General features: G+C 43.5%; 1 protein-coding gene across 6 annotated transcripts in view; it reads left to right on the forward strand.

Annotated features, from left to right (window-relative positions):
• The window catches only part of dlg2 (discs large MAGUK scaffold protein 2), a 652,656-nt gene that overhangs the window by 362,618 nt on the left and 272,095 nt on the right, over positions 1 to 17,943 (forward strand). The window lies entirely within an intron of this gene.

Genomic DNA, 17,943 nt, shown 5'->3' on the forward strand with positions numbered 1-17,943 from the left:
GTAATTAGATTTTCTATTTGATCCTGCTTTTTGTGTTGTAATGATTCTGGAATATTTACTTTTTAAAACTCAATTCCCATTGCTGTAAAGGAAGAACAATTACGATACAAGAGCAAACTATTATGGATGTTGGAAATCTGAAATAAAAACAGCAATTGCTATTATGGATGCTAGAAATACTCCATGGGTCAGGCTGGCCGTCTAGACAGCGAAAAATTAGTAACAATTCAGGTCTATCACCTTTCAACAGCATGCCATTAATGTTTAGGTTCAGATGCAGGGTGGCTTTGTCATAGAAAGTTAATAGAAAACATACGAAAGTGCTTATATGTTAATCATATCATATATCTATTTAAACTGTGTGTGTGTGTGTGTGTGTGCGTGTGCGTGCGCGTGCGTGTGCGTGTGTGTGTGGATATGTGTGTGTGTCATTTTGCATGTGAAACTTATTTTCTCGAAAACCAGACGCAAAAACGAGGAGATTTTTACAATTTCGGTAGGGATTTAACTTACGATTTCATAAATGCACTCCTCTCCAGATTTGATCAAAATGTAAAATCAAACTGCTGCATGAGTCAGTGCCACCTCACAGATGTCCAATCACAATGGATCTCATTTACATATGATATGACATCACAATGGGACAGGGGTGGGAGATCGGAACCCTTACGTTGTCCCACTAAGATCTCTCCCCCTCCCTCCCTCCCTTTCACAATGCCTTTGTACCTGACCCAACTGGCCCCGCCCGGCCCTCCCCGGCCCTGCCCCCCCCCCCCCGCCCGCTGACCTCACAATGCCTTTGCACCTGGCCCAACTGGCCCTGCTCAGCCATGCCCCCCTAGCCTGCCTGGTGGCCCCGCCCCCAGCCTGCCTGGTGGCCCCGCCCCCAGCCTGTCTGCTGGCCCCGCCCCCCAGCCTGCCAGGTTGTACATTTCCATTGGTTTTCATTGAATTTAATTTAATTATTTGTCACTTAACATCACTAAGGAGAGGGGAGGAGGGGAGAGCGGAGGGGGGAGAGGAGGGGAAGGGAGGGGGGTGGGAGGGGGGGGGTGGTTAGAGGGAGGGGGGTGTTAGAGGGGGGGTGGTTAGTGTGTGTGTGTGACGCGACATGCTGCTCCCCTGTATTCCATAGAGCTGCCGACAGCTTTCGTGCATGAGACGCGCACGCTTCATTTCCAGAACATTCTGAATGCGTGACGCACAGTTGCATTTCGTTCTCTCTCCCTCTCCCCATCTCTCTCTCTCCCCATCTCTCTCTCTCCCCATCTCTCTCTCCCCTCTCTCTCTCTCTCTCTCTCTCTCTCTCTCTCTCCCCTCTCTCTCTCTCCCCCCTCTCTCTCTGTCCCCCTCTCTCTCCCCCTTCCTCTCCTCCACCCCATGCACTCCCTCCCCCAAAACCCCCTTCTCTCCTACCCCCTTCCCTCCACCCCATCCCCTCCCTCCCTCCCCCTCTCCCTCCCTTCACCCCACCTCTCCCCCTCCCTTCCCCTCCCTCTTCCCCCTTCCCTTCCCCCCCTTTTACCCCCCCCGTCTATCTCCTCCCCTGCGAGTTGGGGGCTATGCGTCAGTGGATAGGGTGGTTATGGGGTAAAAGGAGCAAATTAATAATATTAATATATCAAGGGGGTAGTTAGCGTATGCAGGGAGGTAGTTAGTGTATGTGACGCCGCATGCCGCCCCCCCCCCCCCTCCCAGCAACCACACATTGGGGGAACAGACCCAACGGGTCTGCACTTGGTCTAGTCTATATACTATTAAAACTCTGTGTGTGTGTGTGTGTGTGCGTGTGTGTGTGTGTGTGTGTGTTTGTGGGTGTATGTCAGATTCGGACATTGATTCCTTGGTCCGCCAAAACCACACGCTGAAACTCCATGATTTTTTCCATTTCGCTAGCGAATTCACTTTTACATTCACTCATGCATTCCTCAAAACATTTGGACATTTTTATGTACACATTTTTAAATAATATTTCCCCCCCCCCCTCACTCACTCATTTTGTCGCCGCCTGCTGGCCACCACCATAACTCAGTACTCGGGGCCTGAAGCATTTTGTTGCCTCCTGCTCACCAGCGACCATAACGGCTGCTGACGCCCGGCTCTGTTGGAAAAACGCCGACATTTTTCCCTACCGCTGGTGCCCGGCCCGGCTCTGTCACGCTGCCTCAAGCCAAACATCGGAGCTTCAACCGCTGCTTTTCACCCGAGGGGGAACAGCCAGCGTGACAGAGCCAGCGTGTCAGAAGCGCCGAGGATGCGAGGCCTCACAGTCTCTGATGGGGCTGCTTTCACAGACTTTACCATCAGTGGCAGGGACAACTTCGGGTCCAGCAGCAGAGTGGCTCCGTTAATGCATCAATTCCACAGTGAGTTAAGTTTGGTAACAACACCCCCTCTCCCCCCCCTCCTCCCTCCCACCCTCTCCCTCCCCTCCCCTTCCCCATCCCTCCCTCCCCCCCCCCAACATACTGAAGCACGTTCGGGGACCAGACCCTGTGTGTGTGTGTGTGTGTGTGTGTGTTATTTTGCATGTGAAACGTATATCCTCGAAAACCAGACACAAAAACGCGGAGATTTTTACAATATTGGTAGGGATTTCACTTACGATTTCATAAATGCACTCCTCTGTAAATTTGGTCATTTATCTCCCCACATTTTCAATAAAATTGTTCACAAAATGGACATTAAAAAAAAAATCAGTGCTGCGGCAGCTGCGGACGTCACAATGCCCTTGCTCGCGGCACCGCCCGCTCTCGATTAAAGCAGATGCTCTCAACGCGCAGGCGCACTTTCCACCACCCTTCTCCCCCCTCCCCCACTCAGGGAGTAATGGCCGCCAGGGCCACGTTCTCATTGCGTGCCCCGTGCGACGATAAGGGCCGCCGCCATGTTCTACGATTGGGCGGGGTAGGAGATGGTTCAGAAGCAAGCCGATGTCCTCCGGCTGTGAGCGAGCGGCTATGAACAAGCGACGCATCTAGCGAGGGAAGATTTCTCGCTGCCCGTGCAACTCGTGAAGCCCCGCCCCTCCCCCTGCCGGCTTCCAGAGAGTTAAGCGCAGCCCACTCACTCGCCCAGCACCCCCCTCCTCCTCCTCGCCTCCTCACCTCTTCTCACCTTCTCCCCTCCTCTCTCTACCCGTCACAGGGGACGACCTCCTCTCTGTCCGCTGCCCGATCCTCTGTAACGCTGGCGGAAGCTTTTGCCGTCCTCAGCAAAGATCCTATAGCTCGCAATAGGATCTTTGGTCCTCGGATCGCTCTGGGCTCACTCGGGCCCCTGCGACCTGCCGCCCCGCCCCACTCCTCTCTCTCTCTCCCTCACTCTCTCCCCACTCTCCGTCTCTCTCTACCTCCTCCCCCTCTCCCCCTCCCCCTCTCCCTCTCCTTCTTCCCCTCCCCCTCCCCCTCCCGCTCTCCCCCTTCCCCTCTCTTTCCCCCTCTCTCTCGCCCCCTCTCTCTCTCCCCACTCTCTCTATCTATCCCCTTCCCCTAAACCCCCTTCTCCCCTCTACCCCTCCCCTCCCCCCTTCCCACCCCCCCTCTCCCTCTCTCTCTCTCCCCTCTCTGTCCTCCCATCTCTCTCTCCCCACCCTCCCTCTCCTCCTCCCCTCCACTACCCCCTCCCTCTGTCTCTTGCCCTTCTGTCTGCCCCTCTCTCTCTGTTTCTCCCCATTCTCTCTCTGCCCTCACTCTCTACACCCCCCCCCCCCCCCACCCCCATGTCTAGATGCGCCTGCGAGTTGGGGGCTATGCATCAGTGGATAGGGCGGTTATGGTGTAAAAGGAGCAAATTAATAATATCAAGGGGGGTAGTTAGCGTGTGTGGGGGTGGTTAGTGTGTGTGACGCCGCATGCCGCCCCTCCCCTCTCCCCCCGCAACCTCGCGTTGGAGGAACAGACCCAAAGGGTCTGCACTTGGTTTAGTGTAATATAAAAGCAAATCTAATTGTGGCACTCCAGTGGTTTTAGAATCTGACTCTTTAGATAACTGATTCTGGTTTCCATGACAAAATGTTTCTCTTCCTGCAGAAAATACAGTTTATATATGGAAAGCTTTTTGAAGCCTAGACGACATTTTTGGTGTGTATCATAAGCCGTGTATTACCATGGTCATATTGATGCCATTGTCATTAATGCTGCCCGATTAAAGGAGTGTCAAGGATTTATTTTAATAGTCCGATCAGGATGAGTGTTGTGCCAACATAAGAGATTGATGGAATTTTGGGTCATCAACATCAATGCCACATTTTATTTTATTTTTTTTAATTTATGATGTTATTTATTATTTGGAAGGTATCAAAAACCCGACGCGGTAACGGTGACATTTTTACATATTACGGTCGAGATTTAACTCATGATTTCACAAATCCCCTCATCTGAAAATTTGATTCATTATATCCCGAGTTTTTTACTAAAATTGTTCACCAATCTGGCATCTTTTTAAAATCTAACTGCTGACCTCGAAAAACCAAAGTGGTAACGGTGAAATTTTTACATATTCCAGTAGAGATTCGCCTCATGATTTCAAAAATCCCCTCATCTGAAAATTTGATTCATTATTTCCCGAGATTTTTTACTAACATTTTTCACCAATCTGACAGCTTTTTAACATCTAACTGCTGAAGCGAGCTGATGACGTCACAATGCCTTTGCTCTTCGCGGTCAGCTGCACAGCCATGAGCTGGGAGTTACGTGGCCCAGCCCCCCGCCCCCCCCCCCCCCCGCCGGACTCTGGATCGAAGAGACCGCGCCCCACCTGCACATGCAGTGTGAGGGGCCACAGCCCCTGCTCGAACATCCGAAGGGGCCGCTCCCCAAGCCCCGGCCACATTCCAGCCCCACACTCCCGACACCTGTGCACCTGGTACGGAGGGGAGAGGGCTGGGAGGGATTTGGGGGGATCTCCCTATCGGTATGCTCCTGGACCCGGCCAAGACAGCCACCCCGTGGGTCCATGCAGCGGGCAACCGACGGCTGCACCAGGGTCGACCGCCCGCACCTCCTCCGGGCCCACGCCCGCGCGGTGTCAACGAGAACCCCAGAGGCCCTCCACGAATGCTGGTCGCCGCAGGAGGTCAAGTACTCCGTAGATAAAGTTGGCGATACATCAACTCGATGATTGCCTGCCTGCAAACTGTCAACATAGGCAGTCCCTGATTGTGTCAATCCTCGCACTTGGACGGCCGTCCGCAGTGCCCCGCCCCGCCCCGCCCCTCTCCCTCCACCTTCCTCCCCCTCCCTTCCCTCCTCCCTTCCCCCCCTCTCCCACACTCCCCCACTCCCCCCCTCTCCCCCTCCCTCCTCTTGCCCCCTCCTCTCTTTCTCTCCCCTCCCCCCTCTCTCCCCCCTCCCCCTCCACCCCTCTGCCCTCCCTCCACCTTACACCTCTCCCCTCCCCCTCCACATCCACCCCATCTCCCCCACTCCCCCTCTCAACCCCCCCCCCTGTCTCTCCCCCTCCCACCCCTCTGCCCTCCACCAGCCCCCCTCCTCCAGCCCCCCTCCCCCACTCTCCTCACCCACTGCCCTCCCCCTCCCTTTGCCCCTCTCCCCCCACCCCTCTCCTCTCCTCCCCTTCTCACCTGCTAAAGTAAATCTTTTGAAAGTAATCAAAAATGACCTTATTGCAACAGCAGAAGGTTGCTCTTGCACTCCAACAAATGTATTGACAAATAGTTTGATTAAATATGATTTGATGCACATTGTTGAACTCTTGGTACTCACATTTTCATAGGCAAAGGTTGCTGTTACTTTGTAAGAAATATATATATAAATAAAATATATGGAAAATATATACAAGAAAAATCATTTACAGTTCAAAGCTAAAGAATGACATCCTGCAAGTGAATACCAATTAGTTTGTTTGTAATGTTTTTGATTTTGTATGTGTTGGCAATTTTATTTTGCTGATTTGTTTTTATTCCTGATGTGCACAGACCATTGATGGCAATAGCATTAAAATTGTTAGGGAAAATACATTTCATCAGTTTATATGTCTTATAAAAGGAATGAGAGCCACTGCCGAATAAAGAATGGTGAGGATGATAATTGTTAAGACTAGTTATCCTTTGCCATTTGTTTTCATTATATACCTAAAATGTGCAGACATCATCTTAATGGTAACATTTTCTCTCAATCCAATATCTCTTAATAGCATTTCATTCTACTTCAGTATTATTTTTGCAATACTTCAAATTGCAGCTCAATCTTTGCATCATTGTGCTGTTTGACATTCGTCATTTATTTATTGTTATATTTATCATTGTCATTACTGTAAGTATTATTCTGCGAGTAAGGAATTTAATTGCACCCTGGCGTATATGACAATAAACTAATCTGAATCTGAAAATACTGAGTCCAGATTTATCTACATTTTGAAAATACAGAATTGAATTACGAAAAAAAGAGGCTTTATTTGGATGACTAAAGTTTTGTGCATTAGCAATGTAACATTTTATGGACCTCTGTCTCCTGGATGCCCCATTCTTCTAAAACATTTGACAACACTTGTTCTAGAAGTTGAAAAAGACTGACTTTATTTAAAAAGGGAAGTAGGGAGAATCTAGGAATTATAAGCCAGTGAGTCTCACATCAGTAGTGTGGAAGCTATTCGAGAGGGTTCTTAGGGATATAATTTACTCACATTTGGAAGAGAATGGGTTAAGTAGGGAGAATAAACATGGCTTTGTACATAGCTGGTCATACCTTACTAACTTGATCGAGTTTTTTGATTAAGTGATGAAAGTAATTGATGAAGGTAGGGCAGTGGATGTTGTCACCATGGATTTTAGTAAGGCATTTAATAAAGTCGCCCATAATAGGTTGATCCAGAAGTTAAGATGCAGAGCATTAACCGTGACTTAGTCATATGAATTCAGAATTGCTAACTGATAGAAGACGTAGAGTTGTAGTGGAAGGCCAATATTCAGGCTGGAGGTCTGTGACCAGTGGAGTTCCGCAGGGATTTGTGCTGGGACCTTTGCTGTTTATGATATATATAAATGGCTTGGAGGTAAACATGGATGGGTTGGTTTGAAAATTTGCAGATGACACCAGATTGCTGGGGAAGCAAACAGTAAGGAAGACTGTCAAATTATACAGCAGGATATAGATAAGGTACAAAAATATGTGGAGAAATGGCAGATGGAGTTTAATCTGAGGAAGTGTGAATTGTGGCACTTTGGGAGGTCAAATGTGGGGGGGAAATCTACAATGAATGGCATTACCTTAAACAAGAGAGGGATCTTGGGGTCCCAATCCAAAACTCCCAGGAAGTGCAACACAAGTAAATGTAATGGTAAAGAAAGCTTCCTTTCGTAGATTAGGGCATTGAGTTTAAGAGTCAGAAAGTCATGATGCAGGCATATAGGACATTGTTTAGGCTGCATTTGGAGTATTGCATGCAGGCTGGTTGCCCCTTTACAGGAAGGATGTGGAGACTTTGGAAAGCATGCAGAGTAGGTTCACCAGAATGAGGCCTGGATTAGGAGGTATTAGCTGCAGGGAGCGGTTGGATAGACCCTTGAAATGCTAGTGATTGTGAGGAAACTTGATAGAAATATATTAATTATGAAAGGCTTAGATAGAATAGTAAGATTAAACAAGAACTTACCAGTTTGAAGTTTGATCTTTATTTTATGAAGAGTTACGATGAGCGATTACGTGAAGAAGGCCGTCAAGGCGCATGTGCGTCAATCTTCAAAGCAGCGGCGTGAAATCACAGATAACAGTTGTTGAACTAAAATAGTAAGATTAGAGCTGACTAGAACTTTGAGAAAGATCTTTATGTTACGAGGGTTGGGAGCGGAGGGCACGTAATCGCTCATCGTAACTCCTCATGAAATAAAGATCAAACTTCAAACTGGTAAGTTCTCGTTTAATCTTACTATTTTACTTTGAGTGACTACGTGAAGACTTTGAAGCTCTGTGATTTCATGCCATGGAAAGACGCGTCCATGCGTCACACACTGCATTAGTTGACCAGGATGAGTGAAAAATAATTAATGCATTCAAACATGACATAGATAAAAATGCTGATGCTTTAATAAACAAAGAAAACAATAGTGACCCCTCTCACCCAGGGGGAAACTATAAAACAGAACCTAAAATAGAATTAGCAAAAGTCCCCGGTCTGGCAATGGGTTTGTTGTAAAACCTCTGGTACGTCAGTTCATTCAACCATCCCGCAATTGCTAGAATGTGGTCGAGAGGGACGTCCATATCCCTTGCTGCTGACGTAGATGCAGCCCTAGTGGAATGAGGTTTAAAAGTGTCAATGTCCACTCCTGCATATGCCAGCACCTGTTTTATCTATCTTGAGATGGTCTGCACTGTAACCTTCCTATGGGGTTTAGTAACTGATAAATAAGGATGGTTCTGAGACTCTTAGTGATATTTATGTATTGTAATATGTGAGATACCACACACAACCGTTGGTCTATGGGATAAGCCATAAAACTAAATTTTTGCCCCGACATCCCTGGTCTGCTCTGCTTTAATAGATCATGAACAAAAAATGTGATGTTGTCTTTTTTTTTTTTTTTTTTATATTTTATTTTATTAGAAGTAAGTACAGTCATATGGCACCAAAGTGCCTAATATATATTTTCATAATACACTTTATGTACAACTTCTTTTTTTTTTTTTTTTGTTACACTGAAAAAAGATTAGAATAAGAAAAAGAAGTTAGATAGTAAAGGATAGAAAGATGTGAAATATATAGTGTGTGAAAAAAGAAAACGAGTAAATGAAGAAAGTTGAGAGAGAGAATAGAGAAAAGAAAAGAAAAGAAAAAAAGAGAAGGAGATCATTATTTATAGTCTTGACCAACCCTCGTCCAGTCCTGAAACAGTTATTTTTTACAATTGTGTTGCACCATATGATTCCAAAAAAACGACGAATGGAGACCAACTCGTTATGAATTGGTCTGATTTATCCATTAGGAGGAATCGCATTTCCTCAAGATGAGCGGTGTCCAACATACTTGCAATCCACATTTTAAGCGTTGGTATTGATGTACCCTTCCAAAATTTAAGAATTAATTTTTTTGCTATTATTAAACCATAGTTAAGGAATAGATTTTGAGATGTGTTCAATTTATTCCCATCTTCCATTACGCCAAATATAATCATTTCAGTATTAGGTTCCATTCTTGTCTTGAATAATTTTGTAAATATTTCAAAAATATCATTCCAAAATCTATAAAGTTTTATGCAGGAGACTAAGGAGTGTGTTATAGTTGCCTTTTGGGCTAGACATTTATCACAAGTGGCGGATATATTTGGATAAAATTTGTTCAATCTTGTTTTTGAATAATATAATCTATGTACAATTTTAAATTGAATTAAATTATGTCTTACATTAATTGAACATTTGTGAATATATATCAGGTATTTTTCCCATTTAACCTTCGTAATTTTTATCATTAGTTCCCGTTCCCACTCTTCTCTAAGTATCTCTGTCGATGGTAGGTCTATATTTAGAATACTATTATATAAATATGATATTAATTTTTGTGAGTCAGCTTCAATATTCATTGCTTCTTCCAATAAGTCAGGAGTTACTTTTTGATATCCTTGTATATATTTTTTCACGAAATCGCAAATCTGAAGATATTTAAAATATTGGTTGTTTTTCAATTTAAATTTTAATTGTAATTGTTGCAATGATAGTAAGTTTCCCATTTCATACATATCCCCGATCCTTCTAATTCCGAGACTTTCCCATTGGTTATATGTCTTATCAATAAGAGATGGTTTAAATAAAGGGTTATTCGCTATTGGCATTAACAGTGATAGATTTCTTAATTTTAAAGATAATTTTATTTGTTTCCAAATTCTTATTGTACCATATATAATTGGGTTCTTCTTATTTATTGTGTTATTCAGTTTTTTTGGGGAGAAGAGGATCGTTCCTATATTACAAGGATGGCAATCCTCCTTCTCCATTTTTATCCATTCTGTCTGTTGGGTAGAACTATCCAACCAATAAATCATATTCTTAATATGCACTGCCCAGTAATAATACATAAAATTCGGAAGTGAAAGTCCCCCGACCTCTTTTGGTTTACATAAGTGTTTTTTTGTGATTCTATGTGATCTATAGTCCCAAATATAATTAGTAATATTAGAGTCTAATTTAAAAAAAAAATATTTTGGTATATATACCGGTATAGATTGAAATAGGTATAGTAATTGTGGTAGGAAGATCATTTTTATTGCATTTATTCTACCTAATAATGATAAGGGAAGTGTTTTCCAAAATTTAATCAACGTATTAAGTTTATTTAATAAAGGCATAAAAATAGCATTGAATAATGCTTTATATTTTCTAGTAATCTGAATACCCAAATATTTAAATTTTTCTGTTGCGATTTTAAAGGGGAACTTCAGTAAGTGTGTAGGTTCTTGAGGTTTTAATGTCATGATTTCACTTTTATTCCAGTTTATTCTATATCCAGAAAAAGACCCAAATTCCTCTATTAAGTTTAATAAATTTGGTATGCTCGTTTGTGACTTTGTAATATATAAAAGTATATCGTCTGCATATAATGAGATTTTATTCTTTGAGTCTCTGGTATTATAGCCCTGAATATTTGGATGAATTCTTATACTTTCAGCCAGGGGTTCTATCATAAGGGCAAATAGCAGGGGTGATAGTGCACATCCCTGCCTATTACCCCTTGATAGTTGAAATTTTTGAGATAACATGTTATTAGTTAAAATTCTTGCCATCGGTTTATCATATAATAATTTTACCCATGTTATAAAATTCTCTCCCATATTAAATTTTTGTAGTACTTTATATAAGTATTGCCACTCTACCTGATCAAATGCTTTCTCTGCATCCAAAGAAATAATTGATATATCTTCTTCCTCTACTTTATGCGAGTACATTATATTAAACAGACGTCTCAGATTATTAAATGAGTATCTTTTAGGTATAAACCCCGTTTGATCAGGGTTTATCAATTTACTAATATATTTGCTTAATCTTCTTGCTAAAATCTTTGCTAAAATTTTCTGATCTGTATTTAAAAGTGATATAGCTCTGTACGAGCCCGGATCTTCTAAATCTTTATCTTTTTTTGGAATAAGCGTAATAGTTGATTCTGTTAGTGTTTCAGGTAGTTTGTTTTCTTTAAAAGCATGGGAGTATAAATTAAATAAATAAGGGGTTGTTATCTCCTGAAATTTTTTATAAAATTCATTATTAAAACCATCTGGTCCCGGTGTCTTACCATTTTTCAGCGATTTTATTGTTTCACCTATTTCTTTGATTGTAATTTGAGCTCCTAATTCCTCTTGTTCCAAAAGGTCCAGTATTGGAAGATTACAATTATCTAGAAAATTTTTTATTTTACTATCTTCTCTTTTAATTTTAGATGTATATAAGTTTTGGTAAAATTGGGCAAATCTATTATTAATATCTTTAGGTAGTATTAGTAATTCACCTTTCTCTGATTTAATTTTGGTTATAGTATTTTCCTTTTCTTGTTTTTTCAATTGGCGAGCTAAAAGCTTATGTGGTTTGTCACCAAACTCAAAATGTTCCTGTTTTGTAATTTGGAATAGTCTTATTACTCTTGCCGATAAAATTCGATTAAGTTTAAATTTCAGTAATATTATCTTATTGTGTTTATCTGTCGTGGAATCTTTGGCATTATCCAACTCTAACTGTCTGATTTCTTGTTCTAACAACAATTGTTCTGTCTTATTCTTTTTATTTTGAAAACTTTGATATGAAATTATAATTCCTCTCATAAATGCCTTAAAAGTTTCCCATAATAAAGAAGGCAAAGTACCTGGTATATCATTTGTATCGAAAAAAAGTTCCATTTGTTGTTTTAAATAAAAATGTGATGTTGTCAACAGATGTAACCATGCTATCCAGTCTAAGTTTATTTAACATCTGGACCCGTAGCGCTGAGACCAGCACCATGAGCATGACTACCTTAAGTGTGAGCTGAGCGAGAGACAGAGATGAAGCTAGTGCCCACTGATGGAGCAGCGTGAGGATCACACTCACATCCCATATCTGTGAATATCTGGGCCTAGGAGGAGTAGAGTTAAAAATGCCCATCATAAATCTAGTTATTAAGGGGTGAGACCCGACAGTGTGGTTTCTGGACCCCAGCCATAAATAAGAGGACAAAGCGCTCCTAGCACTATTTATGGCATTGTAACTGAGATGCTGATCATAAAAAAATGTAGAAAGGAACTCCAAAACATCCGTAATGGAAGCCGAGTTATAAGAGATATTCGATAGAGCGCAGTACATCTCCCACTTCCTTATATGAGAGATGTACTGTTTCTGGGTGCTCTTCCTCCAGGCCGCAGCGATCAAATCTACCGTACGATCTGAAAGTCTGATCCCCAGGAACGGTCTCCTCAGAATCAATGAATTTATTCGGTCATGAAGAGGATGGCTTTCCCCTGTCACAGGATGTACCAGCAGCTTTCTGCTTTTGGGAACAACCATAAACGGCTGTGAAATGTCATGGGAACCAATGTTGAGTAGGCCAGTCTGGTACTACCAATATGCCAGAGGCGGAGTCTTGCTTGATCTTGACTGATGAGGCAAAATGGGGGAAACACATACAAGAACTTCCCACCCCAGTGTAGCGAGAAGGCATCTACTGCTACTGTCTGGTTCCCATGAAATGTAATTTGGTAACTGATGATTTAGTCTGGAAGCAAACAGATCACCATTCCGAACGACAATGTCATTAAACACTTCATGATTCAACATCCACTCTTTGATATCATTGAATTCTCGTGACCTGTTGTCCGCCACCATATTATATCTACCTGGTAAGTAGATAGCTGAAACCCAGATGTTCTTCGCAATACACCAGTGCCAAATGAGGTTTGACAATTTATCACATAATACAGACTTACTTCCACCCATGTGATTAATGTATGTCATTGCTGTAGTGTTGTCAACCTGAAGTTGAACATGCACATGATGCATATTGCTACAATAAGCCTTTAACCCATAGAGTACTCCCAACAACTCTAAGTAGTTAATACCATGGGACTGAAGCATCAATGATTCCTGCAGATTCCATCTGCCACCGCAGCTTGAGACGGTGTTGGTAGCACCCCAACCTAGAGCACTGGCATCAGTTTGCAGGATAACTGATGGTGTATCACCTAAAATATTACTAGAGCAATACCGAATATTGGTCACCCACCATTGTAACTCAGCAATGGCTTCAGCTGGCAACTGCATGGGTCTATCAAAGAGACCTCTATGAAATTTGAGTGCCGGTTCCTTTGCACGTTGTAAGTTTTGATAGTGCAAAGGCCCGAACTGAGCAGCTGGGAAAGCAGCCACTAACTTGCCAATTATACTAGCCACATGTCTGATAGATGGTTTGTTCTTAACAATGAGGGTACTGCAGGCTTCAATTAACTCTAATTGCTTGCCGGAAGGCAGAGTCACTGACATGTGAATTGAGTTAATGGTGAATCCCAAATAATAAATTACTCTAAATGGTACCAATTTTGACTTAACTGGATGGATTATGAACCGCAGTCTCTCAAACATGAGTTTGGTAGCTGACACAGATAATTCAGCTAATTCCATAGTCTTCTCAATAATTAAGATGTCATCCAAGTATGCCATGACTATGTGATTCTGTGCCCTGAGTATCCCCACGACTGGTTTTAGCAATTTAGTGAATAGTCTGGGGGCTGAGGTTAAACCATTAGGCAATGCTTTAAACTGCCACAATTGCCCCATCCAGCTAAACTTCAAATATCTTCTGTGGTCTACATGAATGGCCACCGAATAGCAAGCATCTTTGAGGTTGATGCATGCCATGTAACACCCCTTGGAAACCAGTTGTTTGGCAGTAACAAAGTTTTCCATTTTGAAGTGTTTATATTGCACAAATGAGTTAAGCTCAGTCAAATCCAGGATGATTCGGCATCCTCCATCCTTCTTTTGCCTAGTAAATATATTGGACACAAATTGGTGAGGCTCGTGATTCGACTTCTCAATTACCCCTTTCTTGAGTAAAGATTCTATTTCAGCTTGTGTATGCACACAATCCTGTTGTGAAGGAACAAAAGTGCGGCTAGGTGTATGCTGAGTGTGTGGAGGCGAATTGAAAAGGAACTCAATTTGGAAACCTTGTATACTGCGCAGTATAAACGGGTCAGATGTTATCCAATGCCATTCATGTAAGAAAAATTGTAATCTCCGCCCAACTGGTAACTGATCCATCAAAACTGTTTTACACAAACAACCAGACTCACTTACCTCCGTGGTTAACGGCGGTATGGGGTTTGCTTCTGCCCCCGAGGTCTGGGGGGTAGGGCTGTTGGCGGACGCCCTCCGCGCATCTTGAACATGGCCCGGCCTGTGCCCTGCCCTAAAAATGGCCTCTGTGCCTGTTGAACGCGATGCCCACCATATCCGGCAAACCGTCTGGTGTTGAGAGGAAGGTAGGGGTACTGCCGTTGGGTGAAGACTTGGAAGGAGTTGGGGCCTTGACAAGGCCGACAGTTTTAGCCTCATCGTCCAGCTCCCTGAGCTGCTTTGGCAGATCTTCCCCGAACAGTAGGTTAGGTGGTTGGACGTTCCCAGCCTTGCATAATGCTGCAAATTTTGGGTTCAGAGCCGGATGGATGGCATTTTTTCGGAGGACATTAATTTCAAAATGTGCATTGCACATTAATGCCATGGCGTCCTGCTGAACATCAGAGAGGGGCCCCCCCATCGACCGACCTGGCAAAGGCCGTGATGTCCGCGGTAAGTAATTTAAAATTTTTCTGTAATATTACCTCCTGGGCTCCAATGTGTCCCCAGATGGAATGGTTCATGGCTGGGACATTTAATGAGGCACAGTTTTCTGGGGTAAGGTATTTTGTAGACGTTTCCTCCATGGCCTGATCTTGGAGCTGGTGAGAGGCCATATCATTAATGCTACTAGCTAGCTCCTCTCCTAGTGGTTCTCCTGATGGAGAAGAGATGGCAAATTTGGATGCCATGGGGGGTACTCCCGAAGCTTGCCCCTCATGCCTTGTAGCATGCTCCCCAGCTGTGCCTCCGATTTCTGAGTCAGCATAAAACTGACCTCTTACGCTCCCCTCCTCAGAGAGGGGTTCATCAAGCAGCCCTGACACAGGTGCCGCTGCCGCGGGTTCTCCATAATACCCAGGCTCAGATAACTCCCTTCTTTGGAGCATATCTCTTTGGAGCAGCCTCTCCATTAGGCTCTCCAGATGGGTCAGTCTCACAAACACACTGCCCATAGAAGGAGGAGAATCCTCCTGGCCCGACTCATCTGAGTCCAGGGCCCTGACAGACTATTTTGTGGCCTTTCTCCCCTGCGGGGTAGCCAAGGTGCTTACTGCGGGCACCAAGTCTGTAGCCGCTAGCTCCTCTGCTAGCGGCCTTGAAGGCGAAATCGGCGGCCGCCCGCTACCCGCAGACCCGCGGTCTTCAGAAGCCGGCTTCGCTGCAGCCCGCCTCCTCATCTTCGACATATTCTCCGGAAATTCCGAACACTCTGTTGGAGAAACAGTAACCGAACCTGGAGAAAAGACCTCAGGTAAAGTATAAACACTTACCTGAGCGTTTTAAAACTTACCGCTGGAAGGAGCGACGCGCCCACCAGTCAGTCGTTGCGCACACGTCAGACGTAATGACGTGCATGCGCCTTGACGGCCTTCTTCACGTAGTCACTCACGTGACTCCGAAGTAAAATAGACAGTTAGAACCTTTCTCGCAGGGTGGAAAAATCACATTCTAGAGGGCATAGCTTTAAGGTGAGAGTGGCATGGCTTTAAGGTGAGGGGAGATGTGCAGGATGAGTATTTTTACTTAGAGGATGGTGAGTGCCTGGAATGCTATGTCAAGGGTGGTGGTTGAAGCAGATATCATAGTGGTATTTAGGAGATATTTGGGTAGGAAATGCAGGAAATGGAGGGATATGCATTATGCGCAGGCAGGTAAGTGAATTTGTGCTTGGCACAGACATTGTAGGCTGCAGGACCTGTTCTTGTGCTGTACTGCTCTATGTTCAATGACTATTGGTGTAAACATTTAGTTTTCATTCTAGTAATATTTATGCACCATTTTTTATGGAAATATAATATATGGATATGATACATAGTAGCTAATTTACATGTGTCCATAACAGATAAGAGTGGAGAGTCACTGCCATCCACATTAATGCTGTTAGTAATGATATTTACACCAACATTACGTGGAATAATAAACTATCATCCATGCCATTCCCCAAACCCACCCCTTGGCCAAACACATTCCACTTCTCCATCTCCTTTCCTCAACACCACTGGCCAGCATAACCCGAGGCATCCACATTTCAAATAGAATCATGTCTGTATTTAATGACAAGACAGCAGTTAATATATAAAATTAAGGTTTTTTTCTAACTATCAAAATAATATCACAAATGAAGTGATATGGTAAAGAGCATGGTAAGATCACAGGACTATTTTAAAGAGTAAACGAACATAAATTTGTTTCTTTTTAAATTGTTTATGGTGGTGTATGGCAAAATGACATCCACATATAAAAACTATAGTTTCCAAGGTGACATGAATCAGAGGCTATCTGGAGCCGTGTGTGGGAATAGCTTGCTAGTAGGATTAGTAGGAATAGCTAGTAGGATTAGTAAAGGCTTTGTCTGGAAGTCTTGTGAAGAATGAAGCCTCTGTTTAAGAAGTGCTTCAAAGACAACCCTGAGAATTATAGACAAGTGCCTAACATCTGTAGTGGGAAAGTTACTGGAGAGGATTCTGACAGATAATATATACATGCATTTGGATAGGTTGATTAGGGATAGTCAGATTTGTACATGGGAGATTGTGCCTCAAGAATTCAATTGAGTTTTGTGAGAAGATTCCAAGAATGTTGAAAAAGGCAGGACAGTAGATGCAGTCCATATGGATTTCAGTAAGCCTTTGATAAGGTTTGGCATGGTAGGCTGCTCTGGGAGGTTAGATCACGTGGGATCCAGAGAGAGCTGGCTAACTGGATACAGAATTGGCTTCATGGTTGGAACCAGAGCATGGTGGTGGAAGATTGCTTTTTGGGCTGGAGGCTGTGCCTCAGGGATAGTTGCTGGGCCCATTGCTGTGTGTCATCGGCATTAAAAAAATAGATAAGTATGTACATGGCATGATTACTAAGTTTGCAGATGACACTAAATTAGGTGATGTCATAGACAGAGAAGATAGTTATCATGAACTACAGTGGAAAGCTCATCAGATGGGCAAGTGGGTCGAGTAATGGCTAATGGTATAATTCAGATAAGTGTAAGGTGTTGCGTATTGAGGTTAAACAGGCCTGGTAGGGTTATGGGGAGTGTTGTAGAGCAAATGGCCTAGGAGTACAAGTACATATTTACCTGAAAGTGGCATCACTAATAAATGGAGTGTGAAGATGGCGTTTGGCATGCTGCCCTTCACGAGTGAGAGAACTGATTATAACATTTTGGATATTATATTGCAGTTGGACAAGGTGTTGGTAAGACTGCGCCTGGAGTGTTGTGTTCAGTTTTGGTCATTCTACTACAGAAAAGATACAATTACGCTGGAAAGAGTCCAGAAAAGATTTATGAGGGTGTTGCCAGAACTCGAGGCCCTGAACTTTAGGGAGTGATTAGACAGCATTGAGCTTTGTTCCTTGGAATGCAGAAGGCTGAGAGGTGGTCTTATGGAGGTATAAAATCCTGATGGGAATAGATAGGGGTGATTGCACAGAATCCTTGTTCCATTACTGGAAAATCAAGAACTAGAGGGCATAGATTTAAGGTGAGAGCGAAAAGAACCTCAGGAGCAACTATTTTACATAGAGGCTGGTGGGTATATGGAACTAATTGCAGAGCTCTCGCTTAACTTTTTTTCCCTGTTGCCAGCCGGGCTCCCTTGACAGCGTTTTAGGTTGCCAAATGACAGTTTAG

The sequence above is a fragment of the Amblyraja radiata genome, chromosome 6, assembly GCF_010909765.2.
Source record: "Amblyraja radiata isolate CabotCenter1 chromosome 6, sAmbRad1.1.pri, whole genome shotgun sequence".
NCBI classification, from domain to species: Eukaryota; Metazoa; Chordata; class Chondrichthyes; order Rajiformes; family Rajidae; genus Amblyraja; species Amblyraja radiata.